Source organism: Clarias gariepinus, chromosome 8, assembly GCF_024256425.1.
Source record: "Clarias gariepinus isolate MV-2021 ecotype Netherlands chromosome 8, CGAR_prim_01v2, whole genome shotgun sequence".
NCBI lineage: Eukaryota > Metazoa > Chordata > Actinopteri > Siluriformes > Clariidae > Clarias > Clarias gariepinus.
In genome coordinates, this window is record NC_071107.1 from 15919930 (window position 1) to 15933095 (window position 13166).

Here is a 13166-nt window from a genome sequence, read left to right on the forward strand (position 1 = left end):
GACATTTAATAAGTGTGAGTTGGGCCACAGCTCATCGATCTGCTGTAATTAAGAATGATTCAAACCTGCTGATTCTGGACGTGGCTTTGATGGCAGCAAATTGAACTGATAGGGATCTTTTCCTGTAGTTTTGGCTACTGGTTTGCCCTTAAGGTGTGATTAAGGTGTTTGCACATCGGTGGTAAGTGGTTATATTTACATTTACATACTTTAGATACATTTATCCAGAGAAACTTACATTTTTATCTGATTATACACTGAAGCAGTTGGGGATTAAGGGCCCTGTTCAAGGTTACAGTGGTACAGTGGTAACTTGGAGGTGGTGTGGACCAACAGTCCAGTAGTCCAATGCCTTAATCACTGAGCTACCCTTGCCCTTAGGGATAGCTCTGTTGCCTTATGCCTCCAGGGTTGGGGATGAAATCTCAACCCCAGTCAGTGTGTGTGTAGTTTGCATGTTCTTGATGAGTGTATTATAGCTGTTTCCATCCATCCATCTAGGAACCTCTGTAGTCCAACTAGAGAATGTAGAGGACACTGGTGATCAATGTATTCATAACCATGGTAGGATTTTCCGTTAAGATTCACACACATTCACACACTATGGGCCATTTGGGAACGGCTATTAGGCTAATCTGCATGTCTATGGACTGTGGGAGGAAACCAGAGTACCCGAAGGAAACTCACCAAGCACGGGGAGAACATGCAAACTCCATGCACACAAACTCAATGTGGGAATCGAACTCAGGACCTGGAGGTGGCCAGAGTGTTTGGATAATGCTAAACACTAAGCCACTGTGCTACTATATAGCTGTTTCCAAATTACCTGTATTGTATGATTGTGTGTGTGTGTGTGTGTGTAACCTGTGATGGGTTGGCCCACTCAGCTTAAAGTTCTCTTAAAAAGGCAAAGAATAAGTGAATGACTAAATAAAGGTTTGCTTTTTCAAGTAAGCATTTCTTTCTTGCTTGGACACAGGTTTACTTAATTAACCCAACAATGTCTAATCTGTTTTAAAATAGAAAATTTAAAGAAATCAAATCTTACCTGTGAGTCATTTTTAATAGCGACTGTGTGGTCATTAATGGCATTTCGAGGAACTTGCCATGTTTTGTCATTGTTATTGCTGTATAGTTGTTTGCTCTCTCGCAGTTTTCAGCTTTATCTCTGTCTGGAGAGACTTTTTTTAATCACCATAATTTCCATCACTATTATCATCATGATCCTCATCCTCATCATCATCATCATCATTCTCTCTTTTTCTCACTCTCAGAGGGAATGTAACTTGTGTGTCTGCAGTGGATCAGCAGTGGCGTATGTGTGTAACAGCTGTCGCTGACTTCCCTCACCTGTTAAACTAATCACTTCTTCTGAGAGGTGTAGTCTGTCTGCTCTGTTCCTTACCCCTAAAAGCCAGACACACTGACCTTAAACTCACATCTCACTAGACAGTCTACAAGGAACAATATTTCCTCACTCTCATCGTCATCTGTTCATTCGGCCGCACACAGGCTGGATGAACAGATGACCCTAAAGCCACCTTGTATTTCAACCATCATTCATGGGGCTCTTTGGGCAAAAACTTCAGATGATATGATGCTATGAAATCAGTAACGTGAAAAAGGATTATATTTCTGCCATATAGCACATTCCTGCTGCCTTTACTTTTACTGTAAATCTGAGGAAACAAACACACAAAGCGGCAGGACAGAGATCTGTGTAGCTTGGAGGTACATACTACACCTACAGTACAGACACCTTCACACACATCAACTGTGAGAAGAGTCCCTGCTGTAGTCATTACTGCCTCGGATTTTACAGTAGATACACAAATGCGCATACGCCGGGATCTCAGGGATCTCTCCTTGCGCTTGGTGTCAGAGGTGGAGGGAAACTGAGCCGTGTGCTGGCCTAGTGAAAACAGTGCTTGGAGGAAGGAGAAGCTCAGTTGAGCAGAGAGCTGGAACAAAGAAGTCGTCTCTGCACAAAGTTAGACAATGTGTCTTTCATTCTTCTCTTAGAGTCAAGGCCACTGCGCCAGACTCCTGCAGACACACACCAGCCGCCGTGGCCTGCACCCCAAGGACTTTTTTTTTTCCATTGGTACAAACCACAGCAGCATTCTCCATTTTTTTCCCCTCTGTGCACCTGTATGTATGTGCGCTAGTCAGAACACTGGTCTAGAGATAGGATATACAACATATGTGTAAAAATTAATAATAATAATAATAATCGCATCTAAAATAAAGAACCTGGCTGTCTGTTGTCCTTGTGAGAACCTTAAAACTCAAGAAAGCAATAATGATGAAAGCAGAGACTGAAGTGCCAACAATTCACTCATTCACTGGACAGCCACCAAGACACACTGCACGGCCAAACAGGACACACTAGAGGGCACTGTTACAATCTTTCCCATACTCTCTCTCGCTCTCTTTCTCACCCTGACTGTCAAAGAGAAGAGAAAAGAGGAGAAGTTTCCCTCAGTTTATCTCTTAGCTCAGAGGTCAGTCTTAGCCGTTTGACAAGACAAATAAGCTAATTAATTTTCCATAGGATTACCGTGATATATTGAGTAGGTAAAGCACAGTCCAAAACCCATTATTGTCTGAGTTATAAAGGCTGCACTGTGAGTTATTGAATGCCGTGTACAAGTAACCCGTAGACATCTGGCTCTGATTTGGCCCGGGCTCCTAACGGCCCTAAGTCTGCTTTGTCTGAAAGGAAAGGTCTGGACACTCACTACCGTTTTCCTTGCAGCTACAGCAGGCCAGTCCACATGCTGTCTCACACATGGAGCTGGGGTCAATGGGACAGCACTAACGAGTGATAAGCGTTATGCTTTAATCTTAACATGCCTTCCCACAGAAGTCATAATTATGTAATAGGTGGAACTAATATGTGTTTTGCCAGTGAAGACGTCTAAGAGGTTTAAGTAATGTGGTGATGTGAGACGGCTAGAGTTTAAACAATGCTGAGGTTTATCATCAGACATCTCCTAAATGCTGACATGTACTCACATTTTCTTTCTCTGAAAAAGAGATTCATTCTGACCCCGACAAGCCCTTTCGGACACGCTCCCGCACAGAACCTGAGAAACTACACTACACTCGTACTACAGTACACTAATCTAAACTCGTGGTTTAATCTCCTCCACTTTCCACAAATGTATGTTTTTGTAAATGTGCTTCCTAAGGTTTGAATAATTGTGTAATGTGAGTTTAGATGAGGCAGGATACACATGTGAAACCTCAATGCATGCATTACTTTGGAAAATTTATGACTCGTCAGAAGGGAAATGTGTCAGAGTACAGGCATGCAGCAACAAACTAGGATATTTCATAATCATAAAAATTAATGTAGGCGAGCGTCATTACAATAAATATAAAGTAGAAAACGCTAAATGTCTAGAGAATAAACATGAGGCATAAAGAGAGTAATTAAGATCTTAACACATTAATGATGCAAAATCTTTGAGAACTAACCAATCAGTAAATAGAAGCACATGGCATGAAGCCATCAATAAAGAAATGAGAGCAGTGTTTATTTTGCTGAGAAAATGTGCTTCACACATGAAAGGGCAAACTTGTGACAATACTAATGGCATTATTTATGGCTTGATACTGATTGTGCCTTAAATAGAGGTAGATCAAAAGAAACCAGTGTATTACGAAGAGGTAGTGATACATTTCTGAAAACCTGACATTTTACCACCGGGAAAAAGAAATAGACCACTGTGTACTCATTAGACTCTATCTTTGTCTATATTTTGCAAAAATGATTTGGAGGAACCTACACTGTCTTCTTAAACACATTACACATCACAACAACCATCTGGGAAAGGCTGGGAGTCCAGCTCATTCTAAATTGATCTGCCTTCACATCGACTTCTTGCTATCCATCAAAAACATGGCCTTTGGCCTCAGTAGGAACAATGAACCTATGGACGACACACATCAAGCTAAAAATAACTAGCTATCCATTAAAAGGTTCACCGGAGACTTTTTTTCTAAGGCTCAATCTGGGTTAGCTGTAAACTAATTTTGGCTGGCACTTAACATCCAGATCTGTACAATATAGTGCTACAAATATATAAGGGTGCTGCACATCCATCTCAGCTTGGCACGCTGTCGGTGTGCGCACAGGTCTATCAGGTTAGCGCAAAATAAAATACTCTACCCATAAACTAAACCCTGACAATAAACGAGCCACAAAGATTGATGTGACACAGCAGGTCTGCAACGGTAGGTCCAGTGGTCCAGTCAAATACATTTTAGTCCTTACTGATGTGTATACATCCTATATACTGCCTGCGCCAAAAAAAGAAAGTGCACACACTAACATATTGTTCGATCACCTTTATGGCATGCCTTGTGTTGGCCAATTCATGTATGAAAACAGTTCTTTATGCTCCCATAACCACTCTTTCACAGTCAATGCTGGAACATCCTCATGCCACTAGAGAAGAAACAAATCCGTTAATAGGATAATTCCGGTCATCAGCTGACTTTGTTTTATTGCCACATACCATTGCTGAGTCCTAGACCTGACCAAATGAAGCAACCACAGACGGCACATGATGCATGATGAGTGCATCACTTCATGTGCTTCCTTTCTAACCCAGACACATCCATCACCCCATTTTTGAAATCCGACCACATGACCTTTTTTCCCCACCTTTTTTTATGCTCCCCAGCAAACTGAAGCCTTTTTTTTTATTAGTCTCACTAAAAAGTGATTTTCTTATTGCTTTGAAGTTGTTTAGTCACAATGAAATTCATGAGTCAGCAAATAGTCATAAATGTCTGGGTAGTGCAAATCTAACCCACCTTTTACATCATTCATGGTGGTAAATACACTAACACAGCACGGAGCACTGGTGGGTTCTGATATGCTGTGATTGTTAAGTTCACAGTGTAAATGATGAATAGATTTTATATGATGTAAAGTCTGAAGGTGTGATTTTGGCAAATAAGTAATGACTGTGATGTGCAGCAGCCATTTTTCACTGGTGGTACCAAGGTAAAGCTTGACCAACAATATGGTACTGTAACTGTTTAGACTTATTAAGTCACAGGTTGCAAGATCTTTGCGTATCGGATAACTGGGCAATTTATTTTAGCAGTTTTAGGAAATACTGTATTATTACCTTTACCTAAAGTTAGCTGATATCTACTTACTGTCTATAGTATACGGACTAGTCAGTACCATCAGGCTCTATAGCATCCATCCATCCATCCATCCATCCATCTAGGACTTCTGTAGTCCAGCTAAGGACTGTGAAGGCCTGTGGTTATCATTGTATTAATTCCTATTTTTTGACTGTGGTACTGTACTGTAGGACCTCCAGGCAACATTCACATGTGCATTCACACACTACGGCTAATTTGACAACGCCAATTTGCCTAATCTGCATGTCTTTAGACTGTGGGAGGAAACTGGAGTACTCAAGAAAAACCCACCAAGCAGGGGGGAAAACATGCAAACTCCATGCACAAAGACCCCCAGTCAGGAATCGAACCAGGACACTGGCGGTGCAAAGACCTACATACATACAGTACATACAGCAGTGGAGGAGTAATGACTAATAACCACTCAGAAGAGAATGAACTCCTTTGAATGTGGCTTCTCTCAAGGTTTCCCTTTTATATTTGGGGACTTACTTTAAATATACTTCTACTTTTACACTATACAGGTGCGGGAAAATATTTTGTGAGGCCGCTATCTGTCCATCAGTGAAAATGCTAGATACAGTACTATAGATACAATGCATTTTTTGAGCAATGGAAGACCAACATAGATTTGAAATTAGTATTCTGCTCTTAAACACTTTGAGAAATGCTTTACAATAGAGCGCACTCTCTCAGCAACACGGCCGTTTGTTCACATCAGTCTAACCCTGTCTAACCCAGTGTAACCCTGTTGGGTATAAAAAATTCCAGAATATTAACAGTTTCTTAAAAAACCCTGCTCATCTGTGACACCTGTGCCATGGTCAAATGTACTAAAATCGACTTCTTTTGAACGCTAAATGAAGCTCATGACCTGTTATCAGCATGACTTTGTGCTTTGCGTTGCTAGTTTATTATCTTGCGCAATAACAAGTTATTTTTGCCAATCTTTACTGTATCCAGTCTAGAGAAGCCAAACATTCCAGTCCCTAAAAATTGCAACCCCAGCAGAAAATTACATGACCGAAATGGGAGTCACATGACTAAGATCCAGTCCAGTGAAATGTGCGTCTTTTCATTGTTCGAGAACCAGTTACTTAGTCACTTTTTTTTTTATCTGCAGTGGAAACTGGTAGTGCAAGCTGGTAGTCTCACCTAACTGAACCACTGAGACCAGAACTGATACAGATGCAATTATTATGTACATTTCATTTAAAAACTACTATCTGCACTTTATTCAGTAGAGAAATCTCAATTAGCTGGGAGCAGAAGGTATTTCTTTTTTTCTATCTTTGTGCTCTTTTGAGTCGGAGGACCTGGAGTGCGTGAGGGGTCAGCGACGTGAGAGGTCAGCGTTTTCCACAACCCTGCAGCCCGCTGTTTATTATCGCCTCTCTTATTTCTGTTACAGACAGGTCATAAAGTCTTTCTCAGTCGCGCACACACACACACACACACACACACACACACACAATGGTACTGAAAAACCAGGAGCAGAGAGAAAGAAAAAGAACAGATTACAGTAGTAATGGGAGGAATAATAATATTCTCATTCCCATAACATACCTTGTAGCACTCCTTTGATACTCTCGTCTGAATTTAACCTTTAGATTTCATTGTTCCCTTTTCCCTACTTATTCCTAATTATAACTGTCTTCTCTGCAGCTTACAAATTTTAAACACCCAAACATTTGATCCTGTGCAAACTGCATGAACTGGTGTGACAACAAAACTAAATCTGAATCCTCCTCCACAGAAAGCAGTAGTGGTAAGATCTGTAGCGGGTTGAATAGAAAATATTAACAGAGGGACGCAACTGTGCTGTGTCCATGTCTCTGCACTTCTCTGAGAAAAGCACAAGCTCGACAACCGTCTGTCCTTCAGCCCAACGGCAGCTGCTCCTGTTTATACGCAATAGCCTGTGTTTATATGCAACTGCACGGCAACTTAACAGCTTCACTTATGCAAACAAAGTCTTGCACATTGCGCAGCATGAAAGCATGGACAATTACACGGATGATTCCAGACCAAATTCATCACCGTGACATCGCTTCTGACTGCGCGATTGTTTACAATTTACCGTAAAACAATCGTCCTGATTTAACTGTAACAAACAAAACGGCAATGCCATGTTAAATTTAGAGTCCTCTGGTTTTGTTGGGTGAAAATGTGTTTGGGTTAAAGTGGGACTATTTGTACACTCGGCTGAAAGCTGATGCATTGGAAAATGACTAACACTCTAATACTGTAGTAGTTTGTCTATCAGCATCGCATTAGGGGAAGGAAATAAGCAGATCCTACATCTATTTAAAGAAATGTTGAGTAGATGTGGTAACTGATTCTCACTAAAAATGGTCTGTAAACACACAAGAGGATAATTTTATCATGGCTGCACGTAGTGAGTGTACACAGTGCAGAACAAATACAATGAACACACAATATCTAAACACTTGCACATCTCAAGAACACACCACTTAGATACTAGTCTGCAGCTGTGGGAATGTGTGTGTGTTAGGTGTGTGTGTGTGTGTGTGTGTGTTATGTGTGTGTGCAAACTGATACAGTATAACTACAGTGTTTAGATATTGTGTGTTTGAAGTATTCATTCTGTACTGTGTACACTCACTACATGCAGCCATGATAAAATTACCATCTTAGGTGTCTACAGGCTATTTTTAGACACGACACACACACACACACACACACATTAACTAATTTAAGTGATTTCTTGATTCAACAGATCTGGTAGTATTTAGGCCTAGGTGTGAAAAGTGAAATTTCACTCAGCTTGTGCGATTAGTGTGCAGGCTCGAGTTAAGTTAAATCACACACATTGAATATAAATCCTTAGTAAGGGCGAACACTTCGAGAAGAACTAAAAAGTTTTATTTTCAGTTTATAAAGCCCCATGGAGCTCGAGGAGACGGTGGAGCTCTGTTTATTTTAAATTTTTTAATTTTAAGTTCACTAATTAATAATCCCATGCTATCTCCTAACGAAAGGGCATTCAGTGCATGTCATAAGCACTCTTTTAAACTCCTACTGTATTTCGTTGACCCCCTCAAAATCCCTGAGTAAGGGCTCTTAAAAATATTATCACGTCTCGTGGCTCGGCTCTCTAATCCGCATCTTCGTAACAAAAAGACCTTTGAAACCGAAGGAGTGACCAAAGTTTTAACTGGTGATATCAGCCAAAACATAATGGCTAGTTTAACACTCAGTAGGCCCCCCCTTGTGCCACCACAGGATGCAACAGGGATGCACTGCGTGTTCTGACACCTTTCTATGGAGACCAGCATTAACTTTTTCAGCAGTTAGAGGTACAGTAGCTCTTACATTGGATCAGAGTACATGGGCCAGCCTTTCCAGTCTGCATTGGTCAGGATCTACCAAAACTGGTCCAAGGTGTGCAACGAAGAAAAAAATGAAAAAAAAGAAAGACCACTGAATCAGAAAATGTGCCCGAGGTTTTTACTGGTAGTATTTATGTATATACACTACGTTCAAAAGTTTTAGGACACTTGCAAATTTCTTTGTTTTTGTTTAGTGATTTATTTTCTACATTCTACAACAATACTGGGGAACTATTAAATAACGCATATGGGATAAGGTAATTACGTAACAACAAGAAAAACAACAGTTAGTTGTTATTAGAGGTCGGCCTTTCTGTAATAGTTCTTGCAAGAACAGTATTGTCAAGTGCATTTGAAAAATCCTTCAAGCACCATAATGAAACTGGCTCTTATGAAGGCCATCTCAGGAGGGCGAGATGCAGACGAGAAGTAGAGTTATCAGCCTGAAAAATGACCAATTAACAGCACCTCAGATTAGAGGCGTTATGAAGTGCATAAGTAGCAGACACATCTCACCATTAACTGTTCAAAGAAGATTAATGAATTTTTTGGACGCCTTCAGCATTCCTTTACAATGTAGAAAGAAATGAAAATCAGGAACCATCATGGAGTTAGAAAGTGTTCTAAAACTTTTGAACGGTAATGTATACTACGTATACGTATGGTGATGGCACGGTGGTTAACTCCAGGGTCCAGGTTTGATTCCTGCCTCTGGGTCTGTGTGCATGGAGTTTGGATGTTCTTGCCGTACTCGGTGGGTTTCCTCCTGGTCTCTCCCACAGTCCCACAGACATGCAGACTAAACTAAATGGCGTTCCCAAATTGTCCATAATATGTCAATGAGCATTTGAATGTTGACTGGAGATCCTACCACGGTCGTGAAGATGGAAATAATACGGTGGTCACCTTCGCCCTTCACGGCCCCTAGTTGTACTACAGAGGTTTTTAGATGAATGGATGGAGATTATATGCAAGAACCTAGTTCTCAGATTTATATATATATATATATATATATATATATATATATATATATATATATATATCAGCACTGGTTTCTTCTCTTTAACTAAATATATTTCTTACCTCGATCTTATCCTTCACTAGATATTTGCATACAGTTTCTCTGTAAGGCCATAATCATTCCGACTGTATATATATTAAAATCTACAGTATATGTATATGCCATTTCATTTCAGTAAGTTGATTAAACTAATATAATAATATCTATGTCAGGGAGTTTGCTTAATTATTTGTCATGGCCAGTTTGACTGTTCTACATAATTTGCTCTGCATTACTAATGGGAATTTCAGTTCATTTCAGTGAGATCATTTTGGCTCAGTTCACCAGCCAAACGTCTGTCAATTTCCTCAGTGTTTTATAACTAAGGTTGAAATAAATTTAAAAAATGTATTTTATAAAATGTTATCTCCTATTAAAAATATCATTAGTATTCATTGTAGATAACTAAAAAAGAAACATTTAAATAATTCACCTCACTCACCATCTGTACCGCTTCATCCTGTGTTCAGGGTCGCGGGGGTCCTGGAGCCTACCCCAGGAGACTTAGGGCATGAGACGAGGAACACCATGGACAGGGTGTCAATCCATCGCAGGGCACACACACACATACACACACTCACACACACATTCATACACTGTGGGCCTAGTAGTAATTAGCCTAATCTAAAGGTCTTTGGACTGTTGGAGGAAACTGGAGTACCTGGGGGAAACCCACCAAGCACAGGGAAACCATGGAAACCGAAGGAAATCGAACCCGGTGACAGTCATTTAAATAATTATTAATATATATTTTTTTTATTAAGCCAGGTACTACTAATGTGCATTAATGTCATTTTCCACTTGCTGCGTCTGGGTTTCATCAAGAAGATCCGTTTCCATGTATCCTGATAACTGGCCAAAGTACTGTATATTACAGTCCATTTCTAGACATACTGTATACTATATAAAACAACAAACAATTAAAACCCAAAATATAGAGTCCAATATTGTGTGGGTTCCCCTTGCACTGCCGAGGCAGCTCTAGCACCTCAGGACATGAGTCCATAAAACCTCTGAGGGTGTTTCTATGGTGTCTGGCACTGGGATGTTTTGGCAGCAGGTCCTTTTAGGTTGCATGGTGGAACCTCTATGAATCTGACAAATTTGTCCGGGACCTTCCATGGATGCTTGTTCGGATGCTTCATGGATGCTTCACCAGATCAACAACCTTGAACTCTTTGCTGGCTACAGCAGGCTGTGATGCAATGGGGGGTCTGATACCTTTCTACCGTGGCTAGCACTGATTTTTATCAGCAGTGGAATTAGACCAGAGGGGCTGCCTTTTGGTTTCCACAAGCATAGTTGAGTCTTGGTTGCCTATGATTCTGTCACCAGTTTAAAGGTTTACAAAGGTATACACACTCCAAATAAAATCAGAAATGAACAAATCATTTTCAGTACCGTATTTTGGATTCCTTCAGCATTTTGGTAGAATGAAGAAAGTAATAAAAAACAGGAAAAACCTTTGAATCCGAAGGAGTGACCAAAGTCTTGACTGGTATCAGTTTCTTCAGGTACTTCGCTTTCCTCCAACAGTCCAAAGACATGTAGATTAGATTAACTGGCGTTCCCAAATTGCCAGTAGCGCTACACACACACACACAGACACACACACATCCCCAACGGCCCTGTACAGACGCTGTAGAGGATAAATGCTAAACACACACACACACACATAACCCCCCCCCCCCCCCCGAGTGCTGCCAAATGAGCTCTGACTCATGGGCCCATCAAGATGTTAGCAACAAATCCTTTACGTCCAACAAGTTGTAAGGTGGAGGCTCCATGGATAAGACTTTTGTTGTGCTTACGACTGCATTACAGCCATGCTGATGTTTAGTTCAACACCACACCCCTTCACGTGATACTGTTTATATACACATTGTCTAATGAATAAATACAGCATGTCATCCTGACAGTTCACATTACGAATAGCGTTTAAAAAAAAAATTTTTTTATTCCTTACACTCCTCATAACATTTCTCATCCCTTGGTTCCTCATAGTACAGTTATAGTATTTGTATTTGGCCATTGGCCATTCTAGTAGTCATAAGATTCCAGCATTTAAAGAGCCTGAAATAAGAAACAGTTCCATTTACCACATGGAGGCCTGGTGTTGTCCAATCAGAAATGGTGCTGTCCAGGGTACTGAAAGTCTTCCCATAATGCCTCAGCCATGTCACATATTAGTTTATTTTTAAAGTGTTGTAAAAGAAGCACCAATGATTTACTGTTAATGCAGTTCTTAAATCCATTTCATTAATCAAGAGATTAATTAAGTTAAACTCTGAAATAAGCAGTTGATCACACAATTATGAGGAAGTATTTAATCTGACTGAACTAATACAGCTGCATGGAACTTGTTATATTTTTTTTCATCCTAGTGCTGATGTGAGACACATTACACATTAAATGTTACAGGAGTGTTGTTCCCCTGCAATCCCCTAAACACTTTTACAGAGGGAAGCCGCTTCAAACTTCGAAACTTACAGCCAAATAAAACACTAAGGGAGCCCATAAAGCTCACCAAGCCCTGAGCTACAGTAACTGCAGACTTATTGCACCGTTCCGTCCACAAACACTTCTAATCCGTTCGCTCCTCTCTCTGTTCCACTCCGGCCAGCTGATGTAACAGCACAATGAGCTATTGCATGCTACTCACTACTGGGTTTTGTACTCTGTCTTTGGGAGGACAGGCAGAAGACAGGATGTCCCCCTGCCAAGAGTCTATTAACTAATCCCCTGTTTATAAAGTCTACTTCAGTATCTTACAAGACTGATCGGCTAGATAAAACACAGGGTTTTATTTCTAAGCAACTACTTAACAAAACACGGTACAGCCAAGGCATCCACTACCCCGGGAACTCTTCCGGGCAAGAGTTCACTGGAGAGAATGCTAACACTTATTAATCTTTTACCATGAATAATAATCACTCTTTATAATTATTAGGCTCATTAGTCAAAAAGCACAAATAATAACACCTGCACATAGTTTACTTCTGATGAATACAAAGAGCTGCACAAATATAGCACTGAATCTGAATCTGTACTTCTATTTTTATCCACATGAAATCAACAGTCACATTTTGGTATCTTCTTTTTTTAAAAGCGGTAAGTTGTCAGCACTGTGGCCTCGCACCTCCAGGGTCGAGGGTTCGATGCCCTCCTGGGGTCTGTGAGCATGGAGTTTGCATGTTCTTGCATTGCTTGGGGGGATTCTGTCGCGTACTCCGCTTTTCTTCCACAGTCCAAAGAAATACAGATAACGTTAACTGGCATTTACAAGTTGCCCGTAGTGAGTGTATGTGTGTCCTGTGATGGATTGGTATTCTGGCCAGTGTGTCCCCCGCCTTCTGCCCTAAGTCTCCTCTGTATACTGTATGACCCTGTATATGATAATTGCTGTAAAAAATAAATAAAAAAAGAATTAATCTGTTGTCCATGGTGGTCTTCTATGCTGTTATGCTATACAGTTCTTCTATTTGTATGATTTGGACCTTTGGCAAATGCAATTTTAAAGTGCATCCTCATGTATTTTTAGAAAGGTGAAGACATTTTACTAGTTTAAAAAAAAGTAGTCATTA

The 13166-nt window shown here is 40.4% G+C and overlaps 1 protein-coding gene across 6 annotated transcripts in view; it reads right to left on the reverse strand.

Annotated features, from left to right (window-relative positions):
- Window positions 1-13166, reverse strand: part of kcnq5a (potassium voltage-gated channel, KQT-like subfamily, member 5a) — a 132829-nt gene that overhangs the window by 37118 nt on the left and 82545 nt on the right. The gene's annotated exons all lie outside the window — the stretch shown is intronic.